Source organism: Miscanthus floridulus, chromosome 14 (genome assembly GCF_019320115.1).
Source record: "Miscanthus floridulus cultivar M001 chromosome 14, ASM1932011v1, whole genome shotgun sequence".
Taxonomy (NCBI): Eukaryota; Viridiplantae; Streptophyta; class Magnoliopsida; order Poales; family Poaceae; genus Miscanthus; species Miscanthus floridulus.
In genome coordinates, this window is record NC_089593.1 from 69848942 (window position 1) to 69861485 (window position 12544).

Sequence of the window (12544 nt, forward strand, 5' to 3'; positions counted from 1 at the left end):
AGGGCCTCCCCCACTCATACACCACAACATTCCAAGGGAGAAAAGAGCTACCACACTTGAGCTAGAGCACCACTTCAAAGGGCTATGCCCTACTAGCTAGCTAGAGTGAGAAAGTGAGATGTAAGGGAAGAGAGCGGGGAAGCGTCGGGCTTGTCGGTGTCTCCTCAAGCTTGTACCTCTACGAGCAAATACTTGGCTCCTTAACGGGATCTTGGCTAAGTAAGTGTTCGTGGTTCTTATAATCTTTTATGCCTTTTGTCTAGTTGAGCTTTACCTATACTTGTTTGCGGGTTCGTCGTCCGTCCCCGTGGTGGATACTCTAGTAAGAGGGCCCCTGATAAAGATGGATCGCCCTAGCAACCATTAGAGTAGTAGTCGATAGCGTAGACGTGGTGTCTAGGCTAGATGCTACCTTCGTTTGCCTCGTACTCCACGGTTGAGGGGTAGGCGGCAGGTGGTGACAACCATGTCCGTCCCTTATAATCCCCCACGTTCGGGTACGGTGTAGAGCTACAGGCTGGCATCGCTTGGCAGATCAGGTGATATCCTATGCCTGAAGTAAACAAGTAGAAGTAGAGTATCGCTACCCTAAAGACCTAAAAGGTATAAGAATCCATCTTTCCATCTCTACCCTTGGTTGTCCTTGGACGACGAACTAGACGGAGAAAGTACTGTTTCCTGTGGAAAATATGATACCCTGAATACTTCTGGGTGAAGGCTACAATGGTAATTCCGTACGCTTGCGAATTTTTCTGAATTCATTAAGAAATACCAACACTACATGTAATGCTCCTGGATGTGGGTCACTATTACTATCAGCCTGCAGTACACACCAGTCATTCGTAGGTACGTTTATTAGCAATTACAGTCATAAAACCTGATTGGAAATAAGGTAGCCCATCACTGCTCAGTTTGGTTGATTCTTGCCTAAGCAAGCAGTATGTTCATCTACCCAACCAACTGTGAACAATCCAATTAACAAAATAAATATCGCCAAATAGCCCGTTAATAGGACATAAGAAGTTACCCCACCGCTACTGTGATACACTAAAAAGAGGTCTATAAATTAGTTTCCCCAGTTGAATAATTTGCTGCTGTTTTTGCACAGAAGTCTGCAACTGCAGACCATCTTCCTTGCTACTACAGTGCACTTTCCTTGCAACTGTAGAGAAATTTCGTAGCAAGTTCCTAGGAAGGCTTAGCGTCCAATTAAGACTGTAGAGTAGATTAGACTTCACTGCTACAGCAGTCAACCTTCACTAGCCACCTCTATGTATATAATTGCAGCCATGGTAATCTAATATTCAGTTCAGCCATTCACAATTCAGAGCTACTCGTGTAGTGTGTGCTGTGCTCACCCTTTCTTCAACCTCCAGCTATGAGTGTGTGTGGGTGCTGGTAAGCTAGATGCTTACCTATGCATGGAGATCGAGGACCAACAAGTGGTATCAGAACCAGGAGGTTTGCATTACCCAATTGATCACCGGCAATGGCTGGCGATGATGGCTCCTCGGTGGGCGCCGGTGGAGGAGATCCTCCGGTCGCACTGCCGTGCAAGGAGGTCGTCGTGCGGACCATGCGCGAAGTTAGCGTGGCAAACTTGCTGGTCCTAACCCGCACGAACTACGGCAAGTGAGAAGTGACCATGAAGAATACATATCTTTGTAAATATATGTACGTAACATAAAAATTTAGAATACAAGAACCTTTAAACACTGAATATTTATATGTAATATCCAATGCGGAAGCACAATGCTATGAAGGCGCATCGCGAAAAGAGATCTCGATATATATTTTTCTTGTTAAAGTTTTGCATGTTTAACCCCACACGGTTGAGCAGCATCTATTTGTGATAGCTGGGAGTAATGCTTGAGCCCCTCGTAGAACATCTCCATGAACCTGGACAGTGCCTGTTTGGCAGGTACCCACCCTGATCGGACGGACAGGAGTGAGTATGGGCGTTGGGATTGGCAAAGGGAGAAATGACAAGGTGGAAGAGGTGGCTGTGTAAGTTAAACCGGACGACGTGGAGCTGACATGGATGAGAGAGGGATAGATTGCACGTGTGGGGGTCTGGTTGGCCGGAAGTGGGTAGATAGAGCAGTGAATGCGGCGCAAGGGCTCCTCCCGGCGTAAGCTCCTAATTTTTTACAATCTGGCCCTTTTTTCGAAGAAAATTTACGTTTAGCCCCCTGAGAGACTTAAACTCATCTTTGGACCCTGGGGGTCAGCGCCAGGAATCATGGCGTCGAGGTAACACGTCTCGGCGCCACAGATCTTGGCGCCGAGGTGCCTGGCCTAGCACAGCAAGACATCCTATGTGGTGTTTACGTGTCCGGCACCTCGGCGCCATAGATCTTGGCGCCGAACTCGGCGCCATAGATCTTGGCGTCGAGCTCGGTGATCAGGTGGGCGACACCTCGGCGCCACAGATGTTGCCGCCGAGCATTGTTTCAAAACCCACCGCCGCAGCTCTCTCTCTTGCGCGTGCTCTGTCTCCCCATCTCTGCCTCCTGCTTCGCCGTCGCGACCGCAGCTCTCCTTGCGGCGCCGTCGACCGGAGCTCCTGCGCCGGCAGCAGTTCACCGGCGACCGTCCGGTCCGGTCCCTGTGGCCCCTCCCTTTCCACGCAAGCGCCGCAGCAGGCCGCCGCCGCGCCCCCGTCGCCGTGCGAAGCCTGGCCGCCCTCGTCGCCCCTTCCGTCCTCCTCTTCTCTGTCCGGCGGCGAGGGCGGCTCGCCGTCCACTCGCCGGAGCTCCCGCCGGCCGCCTGGGCTTCGGGCGAGGGTCCCCCTGCCCCTCCGTTCGCCTTCGCCCCCCTGCCCCTCCGGGCCGTGCCGGGCCGTGCGCCAGCAGCCATCTAGGTAACCTAGATTAGTTAGTAATTTTTTTAGTTAACTTAAATTAGTTAATGTACTTTAGATAATTTAGTTACTAATATTTTTAGAATATTTAGCAAATTTAGTTAGCAAATTTAATTACATAGGTTGAAAGTTAGATTCTTATTTATTTAGTTATATTATATACTTAGGAATATATGTATGTAGCTCATTTAGTTAGATTAGATTGTTAGAGACATAATTTGGGAGTTAGTTACCTATTGATTTAGTTAGCTAGTTAGTAAGTTTAGTTACCAAATCTCATATCTTGTTATAGAGATAGTTAGACACTTAGATACTTATTTGCTTAGGTCGACAGTTAGGTAATTGAGTTAGCAAATGTAGTTAGATATTATGGTTAGTTATCTTATAATAATATACCCGTAATAACTTGGTTGATGTGCATACAAACTAGATGGACAATGTAGTCACCCTGTATCATGGAGGAAGTGTGGAGGAAGATGAGTTTGGTAATGTCAGTTTTGTTGGAATGCAAAGGGTGCCAGTGATATTCGATGATCGGCCAATGTTTTGTCAGTTGTTTAGTAGGGCTCGTGATGAGCTTAAATGCAATTCAAATGAAGATGCCATCTTAGTTGAGGGGGTACTTCACCATGGTAGGTCAGGGACAATTTTGAGGCGGTTGGTCCCAATTGCATCAGAGGCTCAATGGGACAAATATGTCAAAACTGTCATGAAGAATGAGTTTCATTGTTTGGATTTGGTTGTGCGGAAGTTGTCCAATGATCCCACCCCTCATGGGTATTCACCCCTAATGTTCATTCACCCCCTCATGGCTTGTTGCCAGCACCAGAGAATCCGGTGCCCTATGAGCCTGTGTTACCCAACCGTGAGGTGGATGTGGAAGATGCGGTTGTGGCGCCCGATGCTCAATCCACCCCCAATGAGGTTGGTGTATGTCCTGGTGTCCGTGCCGAATGTGGGACTGATGATATTTTAGGTGCCCCTCAGGAGATCCCTTTGACCCAGAATCATCCTAGTAAGTGATTTAGTAATACTTTGGCTCTCCTTATTCTTTGTTCATTCCATTCCTTTGTCTCAGTGGTATCCATATTTGTGCTTTAAATGCAGGAGACAATCCTAGTAATGATGGTTGTGCTCCTGTTCCTCCATCGACCAACGTGGACCTAGGGTTTATGGCCTCTAATAGTGTAGATGTTGATATCGCGGATGATGAGGAGCCTTATGGCACAGCAAGGGCCGTTGATTCTGATGATGACCGCCCAGTTGCCGCTTTGAGCGAACAAGAAATGGAGCTCATCAGACGCTTGTGTCCTGATTGTGATCCACTGATTCATGAATTCAGCGACCTTAGCCGTTCTCAACATGCTTATGGAGAAGGAAGAGATGACGAGCTGCTAGAGGCTCCTGAGGCCGATGGTAGCGTGGAAATTTAGTTGGGCATGGTCTTCATGGACTTGCCCACCTTAAGAAGGTGGCTACAGGAATATTCTGTGAGACGTAAGAGACCATTCAAGGTGAGGCACTCCCATGTGGAGCGCCATTACACGATGGTGTGCAAGATGGCAGATTGCAATTGGAGGGTCTGTGCTCGCAAACAGAAGGCCACAGGGAAATTCAAGATCACCAAAATTGTAGGTCCACACACTTGTGCACAGACTGATCTAAAACAGAAGCATAGACAATTGACCTCTACCCTCATTGCCAGAAAGTTATACACAACTTTGAAGGGTCAGCCCAACTTGAAGGTCAGGACAATTATGGAGATGAGTAGGGAGATATTTAAGTATGACATAAAGTATGGAAAAGCATGGAGGGCAAAGCAACGGGCCTGGAAGATGATATATGGGGACTGGGAGGAGGGGTATGAGCAGTTGCCTGCAATGTTCAATGCAATGAAAGCAGCAAATCCAGGCATGCATTACAAGTATATCCCGAAGCCAAATGAATGGAAGGACGAGAGGCAGATATTCTTTCGTGCATTCTGGTGCTTTCCCTAGGACGTCGAGGCCTTCAGGCATTGTCGTCCAGTGTTATCCATTGATGGTACTTTTCTTCTTGGCAAGTACATGGGCACACTTTTGGTAGCCATTTCCTGTGACGCAGACAACGCATTGGTTCCTTTGGCTTTCGCTTTGGTGGAGAGGGAGAACAAAGATGGCTGGGGATAGTTCTTGCGGCTTGTTAGGATCCATGTCATTGGCCCTAATAGGGAGGTAGGTGTCATATCTGATAGACACCAAGGCATACTCAGTGCCGTACAGGAGCAGTTTCCAGGGTATGCACCGTTGCACCACTATTGGTGCACTCGACACCTTGCCAAGAATTTACTTCGAAAGGATGGTATGAAGGACAACTTTCCTCTATTCGAGGAGGTTGCTCGAATGCTTGAGGTGCCATTCTTCGAGGAGAAGTTGGAGCAGCTACAAACGGCAACAAACGCAGAAGGTAGGCAGTGGCTGAGAGGATTGATGAGAGAACCTGAGAAATGGACAAGAGCCTATGACGATGGTGGATGGAGGTATGAGTTTCAGACTAGTAACATGGCGGAGTCATTTAATAGTGTACTCAAGGGTATATGTGCCATGCCTGTCAATGCCATTGTATCATTCACCTTTTATAGGCTAGTTGCATGGTTTAACGATAGACACGCTCAAGCAATGGCACTACAGAGTAATAATCAGAAATGGGCACCTAAACCTAATAAGCATCTCGACAAGGCAAAGGAAAGGGCTGTCACACATGATGTTGATTGCTTTGGCCACAGCACTAGCAAGTACCAAGTCACAGAAAGGGGTGGTACAACATCCAATGGTGAGGTCAGGCCATCAAGGAGTTATATTATGGTACTTAGTAATTTCTCATGCGGATGTGGGAAAACCAGGTAGTACCACTTCCCTTGTTCTTATTATGTTGCAACATCTCAGCATCGCAACTTTGCCTACGAGACCCAGATATCATCGGAGTTCAGTGTTGACAGCCTTGTATAGACTTGGTCTCCCCATTTCGAGCCTATCCTAGACGAGGGTCAGTGGCCACCTTACACTGGGCCAAAATACATTGTGGATCCAGGTACCCGTTGGGACAAACGTGGAACCCGGAAGAGGACGAGGCACAAGATGGTCATGGACCAGGTTTCCGGTAGAACAAGGCGAGGGAGAGCAACCCCCTTTCTTACTGACCCCGAGCAGAACCAATGTGGCAAATGTGGTAGACTTGGGCATAATTCACGTACATGCCATTGGCTACTTAGTCAGGTGTAAATAACTAATGTTTCACGCGCATGTTTACTAGTACCAAAAAGTTTTTTATTTGTTCATATAAAACTTATATGTACTTTATCATTATATTTTGTAGGATGGAGCCGTTCCACCTGCTGGAGCCGTTCTACGAGGAGAACCACCGAGGACGACTCACCGCGGAGGGGGAGGTAACGACTTGACTTCTGCATGTTATTTTTCCTTTGCACATGTACTTGTGTTCATGAATTAATATAATAATTTCTAATCTTTGCAGGAACTGAACCCTCTTCGTCCTCGTTCCCACGATAAGTTCGAGGACATGCGGTACGACGACAGATACACTCCTATCCTTGAGAGGGTTGGACTTGACGTTGTATCGTTCCTGGTTCGCCGTGGGTTGCCTGCCTTCAACCCCGCGGCGATCTCAGCTCTAGTCGACAGGTACCAAAATTATGAACAGATTCACTTCCATTTATATTTTCGGTTCTTGATGTGCATATAACCTTAGTGCTTCTTTCTTGTTTTGTAGATGGAGGCCGGAGATGCACAGCTTCCACCTACCTTGCGGAGAGATGACAGTTACTCTTCAGGACACGTAGAAGTTTCTGGGTGTCCGTATAAGTGGCCACCCAATTATCGGCCCCTGCACTGCTGCTGGTTGGAGAGGTAGAGTGGAGGTCTTCCTTGGAAGAGAGCTTCCTCCAAAGACACCGGGTGCCCGCTCCTCTAGAGTACTCATTAGTTGGCTGAGGCAGAACTTTGGTCAGTGTCCTGATCATGCAGACAAGCAGACAGTTACCTACTACTGCAGGGCATGGATCATGCATCTTTTTGGTTGTGTTATGTTCCCCGACGCGACGGGAGACACCGCGTCATGGATGTACCTGCCCTGTCTTACTGACTGGGACACGGCGGGGGGCTACAGCTGGGGTTCCGCAGTGTTGGGGTACTTGTACCGACAGCTTTGCGAGGCTTGCCGTCGGAGTTCGGCGAACTCTTCATTAGGAGGATGTGTTTACCTGCTTCAGCTTTGGATGTGGTCTCGTTTACCGGTCGGTCGTCCCCAAGTTGGTGCACCTCGTCCCTGCTTCGAGGTGCATGGCCTTCGACGTCGGCCGACGTATGCCTACCTTTGGGACCAGGTTAAGGGTCCATTCGCCCGGAGTAAACGTGCCTACATCGAGTTCGCGAACGAGCTCGACGCACTCACGCCAGGGCTGGTGAGTTAGCTGCATTTCGCATACTAATTTGTTTTCCCGATGTAAGCACTACGTGACTGAAGAATCAAATGCAGGTGACTTGGGAGCCGTACGAGGACGAACAATACGAGCACATTGGGTTCAGCATCATGTGCAAGATGGACGAAGACCTGTACCTGATGAGGTGTCCGTTGATCTGTTTCTATGCGGTTGAGTTTCACCTGCCTCACCGGGTTGCACGCTAGTTTGGGTTGAGGCAGGAGTGGCCCGTGGAGCCGTTCTCGACGTCAATAGACTTGCACAAGTAAGCGTCTTTGAACTTTATTAAGTAATCAATAATTCAATCTGCTACAATAGAACTTAAAATTGCCACTTAAACTAAACTGATATTACTCTCTTTGTTCTTTACTTCCAATTTTTTGTATCTGCTACATTGTCTGTAACTAGCTTAAACACTGAACTGTAGCTGTGACTGTGAGTTGTGAGCTGACTCATCTCACTTGAAGGCAATGATGTGCGTGCGCATCAAGTCCGCTGTGTTGCAGCGTGCTAGTAGCGTATACCTGCAGGTGCTGGTGATCGAAGTTACTAATTTCTTCAGTGTAGTAAACTGCAATCCTTTTACTGTACCGGTGTGCAGTAGCAGCGGTCGGTATTGTTGGTTAACTTCCTTAAAAACAAACTGCTATTACTCCTTACAGTACTGTGATTGCATAAGCCTTTTTGATATTTTATTATGGGAAAATGGAATACAAACACTGCTCTCTAATCGTGACAAGTAGTTTTGATGTTGAAAACATTATTGCTGGATAACTTACAGTACTCATAAACAACATTGTATGAATCTAATGGTTGCATGACTATAAATCTCTCATTATCTCTTGCTGTTCACACCAATCCAAGTTGCCACTCAAATAAGTTGCAGGAATATTTGCCTGCTCCAGCCAAGATGTAGTCAATCAGAAAGGAAAAAAAAACGCCGAGCAGAAATGACGTAGCGTATATTTGTAATATAAAGAAATGTATTTGAGTTACATCTCCACTAACTTGAATTTCATTTCTCGCACCCTACAGGATCGATCGTCGGAAACAAAAGAAGGAGACGGACTTTGAGACCTTGCACCGTGACTACATCGACCACTGGGATCACTTTCATGAGAACTTGTATGAGAATGACCTGCCCCACACGAACGAGAACTTCAGAGCGTATCTATCTTGGTACAACCGGGCAACAAGGACCAAGCTGAAGGTGCAATGGACCCAAACAGACTATGCCGACATTGAGTCCTCCGACGACGAACAAATGTCTTACGACCTTGCGACGAGGGTCGGGACACAGGTCAAGCCTACGCCGATCCTGGACCGAGTGGTAATGTCTTCACCTCTATCTGCAACTTGGAAATACACATGTGAATTAAAATGTCAATTAATGCATGGTTAGCTAATTTTGGTCAAGTGTTCAATTTATGTACACCTCCACTGCTTGCTCTGCACTGTTCGGTTTGTAGCTAAGTAATCTCTGAGATATTCGACACAATCGAGCAGATTTCATGACTAGTCAGTTCATCGACGCCTTGCTGGGCTTGTACTGTCAATGAGCCTGCAAATCTTAATTTGCTTACACACTAGTAGCAGCAGTGATCTTATTTTACTTATTGTTATCAACCAAAACACCTCTTCTAGTGAATGTTGACTGAGAAGCGGATGATGTGGCTGATTTTGCAAGCTGCTACTTTTTCCTGGTTGACTACATTGTGTTCCTGCACCAAATCCTTCATTTTTTACTTCATTAGGATCTGCACTCTTGGTGGAACTGGTCCATGATTGTGGTTCTTTACGAATTGGTAACCATCCATTTGCCAGGATCAAACTTTTTAATTAATATCATTGCCTTGCAACCAACTCTAGTACCTGCCCGTTCTTGCTGTTTTTGTTCAGAATGGAGGCCATCACAAGCACCGGTCAGTTCCACCAAGAGTCCAATTAATTTTTCTACTTCACAATCACGTGCCACTAAAGTCTCAGTAGCTCTAGGCACCTCTGTTAAAGAGTCCTTTTGCTTATTGCCTGGTTTTGACTCTATTTGGGGGATCCCACCCAAGAACAGAAAATAGAGAGTAACTATATCAGGTGGGGAGCTCAGATGCAAAATGCAACTGAAGTCTTTATTAGTTTGCCACAGACTACAGAGACGTTAGACTGAGTTAATGCCCATCCGATGACAATATTTCAAAACGAGAAGGCACATTTTTTACCGTTCACCTGGTGTTACTCCCTGAATTTTATTCAGATTTGGCCCCAAACCGGCCTTGAGAAGCGCATACCTTGACTGATTTTGCAAGCTGCTACTTTTTCCTGGTGTTAACATATACAAAAGATTTTTATGGTTTATATCATGAAGCCTTATGAGTTATGACTTCCTTTTTTGTTTGAAGATGAATATTTCTTTTATCTTAGCAATTTGCTTTTACATGTGTTATTTTGTTTCCGTCAGTATCAAAATTTCAGAAAGATTCTAATTTCAGATTTTAATCGCTGTATTTTTTTTTTTTGCAGGGCAACACACTTAAGCAATCTGCGATTGAGATCAAACGGTTTCCAAGGACAGGCGTGGACGAGCACACACTAAACAACTTTCTTGGAGTAAGTCGACACTAGCCCTCTTGTTGTTTTATGCTAAAGTAAGTTGTTTGAGCTCTGGTTTTCTACATAATATCTTTGCATCTTTGCATGATAGAGGCTAGCACGTAGGCTGCGGCGTGCTACAGCTCGTTGTGGTTGTGGTACTAGCGCTGCAATGGACGAACACGGGCCACACGAACGACAATGGGACACACCTGTAGGCCTCGGTTCTTCTTCTCACGGAGGTACTAGCGCTGCGACTGTGGACACTTTCCAAGGCCACGAAAACGAGGACGACGACGATCAAGACGAGGAGGCCAAGGAGCGTGGTTATGATGAACTAGCCGAGTCTCAGCTCCAGGACACTCCTTCGACTCAGGCTACGCACGTTGCAGGAACGAGAAGACATTGTCCGCCTTGCACGTACACTCCAGGCACCGACGCTCTTGGCCACAAGGGCAAGGGTAAGACTAGGAGAAAGTGATGACGACTTGTAGGTTAAGACTATGGTAACAACTTAGATCCGATGACACAAACTATTTGGGCTTCATGGACTTTGCTTATTTTGCATGTGTGGAGATTTAGAAAGTACGTAGTTACTTTCCTATAACTATTTGGTACTGTATGAACATTGTGTACTATTTGGACTATGCAGGACATGTTATGTTGATTGTGATGTTCGATGTGGTTGTATTGTGGTCTTTGGATGGTTAAATGTTTGCATTATATAATGATGTCTCTGCTTATAACCGTGGATGCTCCTGAAACAAGAGAAACTTTTACGAATTTTTTCTGTGAATCATTATTTATACTTCACTACTGCAAAGGCACAAATGTAGTACACAGATTAAATGTAAATTCAGCAGAATATGTATAGTCCAATCGTATCGTACAGATGCTTTGCAGATGAATATAGGCTTTTCAGTAACAGTGGACGAATCTAGGCTTTTTAGACAGTAGTACACCTATAGGTACAAAGGCATGCAAGGAAGCACAACTCCACTCCATCTCCACCATCCATCTTATTATTGTTTGATCTAAGGGCTGAGGCGAAGAGGCACACGGATCGCTGACATGGCACATTGAGAGGCCTCCATTTCTCGTCTCAACCTATAAGTAACCCCTTACTCCCTCTCATTCAAACACACAACAAGGAGGAAGAGCACTCCTCAGCATTATCTTTCGTTGTAGTACCAATGTCTAGAGGGTCATCTAGAGGGAGAGGAAATGGGAAGGGAACTACCTAGGGGTGGGAGGATCCTCTTGGTCCCAATTTCTTTGAGGAAGCTCTTTATGAGAGGTTCCCAGTCGAGAGCAAAAGTGATTTCACCAAAGAGGCACCACTGAAAGGATACGATGAACGGAAAGAAGAGTGGCCAAAATGCATGTATGGTGAGGACTGTCTAGTGCAGATGTTCACCGAGGGAATAGATGGAGGCCGACGTTTCTTCAAATACCCGCGAGCATGGGTAATTGCTATTACTATTTATTTCTTCAATATGTTCATCTTCTATACAACTTACATGACATATTTATTGCAGTCTTCCTTGTTCGAAGAAAATTGTGGGTTCACTAGGTGGGTCGATCCTCGACCTATTTATCCGCATGTGGAGTACATCTACTACCTGTAGGACCGTATCTTCGATCTAGAAAGGGAAGTTAACAGTGGTTACAAAGACGACGAATAGGAAGACGACAACAATGGTGCCAGCTCACAGGAGGCACTCTGCAATGATCCATATTGCACCTGCCCTAATCATAGGAACAAGGGTCCTCCACCTCCACCCCCGCCGCCACCACCACCAACAATAGGAGGATACTTTGGAGAAGGTGCAACACAATTTGCTATGTGGCCACACTACTAGGACAACCCAATCATTTTAACGGGCGACATCCATGTGTTTTTTTTTGCTTTAATCATCTAAGGCATGTTAGGGTTAGTCGAAGAAAATATGTACCCTTGTTTGGCACATGTTCTCACATGCCATTTTATTACCTTGTTGTTTGTTTCAATTACCTAAGGCATATTAGGTTTAGTCCAGGACCTCTGTACCCTAGTTTGGTACATGTTATCACATGCTATTTCATGTGTTGTGTGTGTTGAATTAGGTAATCAACTACTTCGTTACGTTTTATTTGGACTACGTGACCTCATTTCACTACCTATGCAATATTAAACTGAATATTATGACAACAAATAATGAAACAAACAACACTATGAAAGGTCCAATAATAGTGCAATTTAATCAACATAACAACATTTGAAGTACATGACGACAAACTAAAAGTGCATTATATGACAACATAATGCAAAGTCCAAGATTAGACAACATTGTTCATGAATATACCATAGAAATAGCAACTCATGAAGACTACTGAGTGCAACGAGGCCACTTTCCCTTCCTCTGGGCATTGGGATTCTTCTCCATCGCTGCCTTCGCTCGCTGCGCACGCTCAAGCTTCCTCTCCCTCTCCTCCCTGTGCGAAGCAACACGCCTCCTTTCCTTCTCTTCCTTGTGCTCCTTTTCTAGAGCCTTCTCTCTGCGTCTCTTCTCCATCATCTCCTTGTCCTCTGCCTCCCACCGTAACAGTTTCTGCATTCACTCCTTGTCTTCCGGCTT

General features: G+C 45.9%; 1 pseudogene; it reads left to right on the top strand.

Moving 5' to 3' along the window:
* The first annotated feature begins 4410 nt into the window (after positions 1-4410).
* Positions 4411-10407, top strand: LOC136503679 (uncharacterized; annotated as a pseudogene).
* Positions 10408-12544: the final 2137 nt, after the last annotated feature.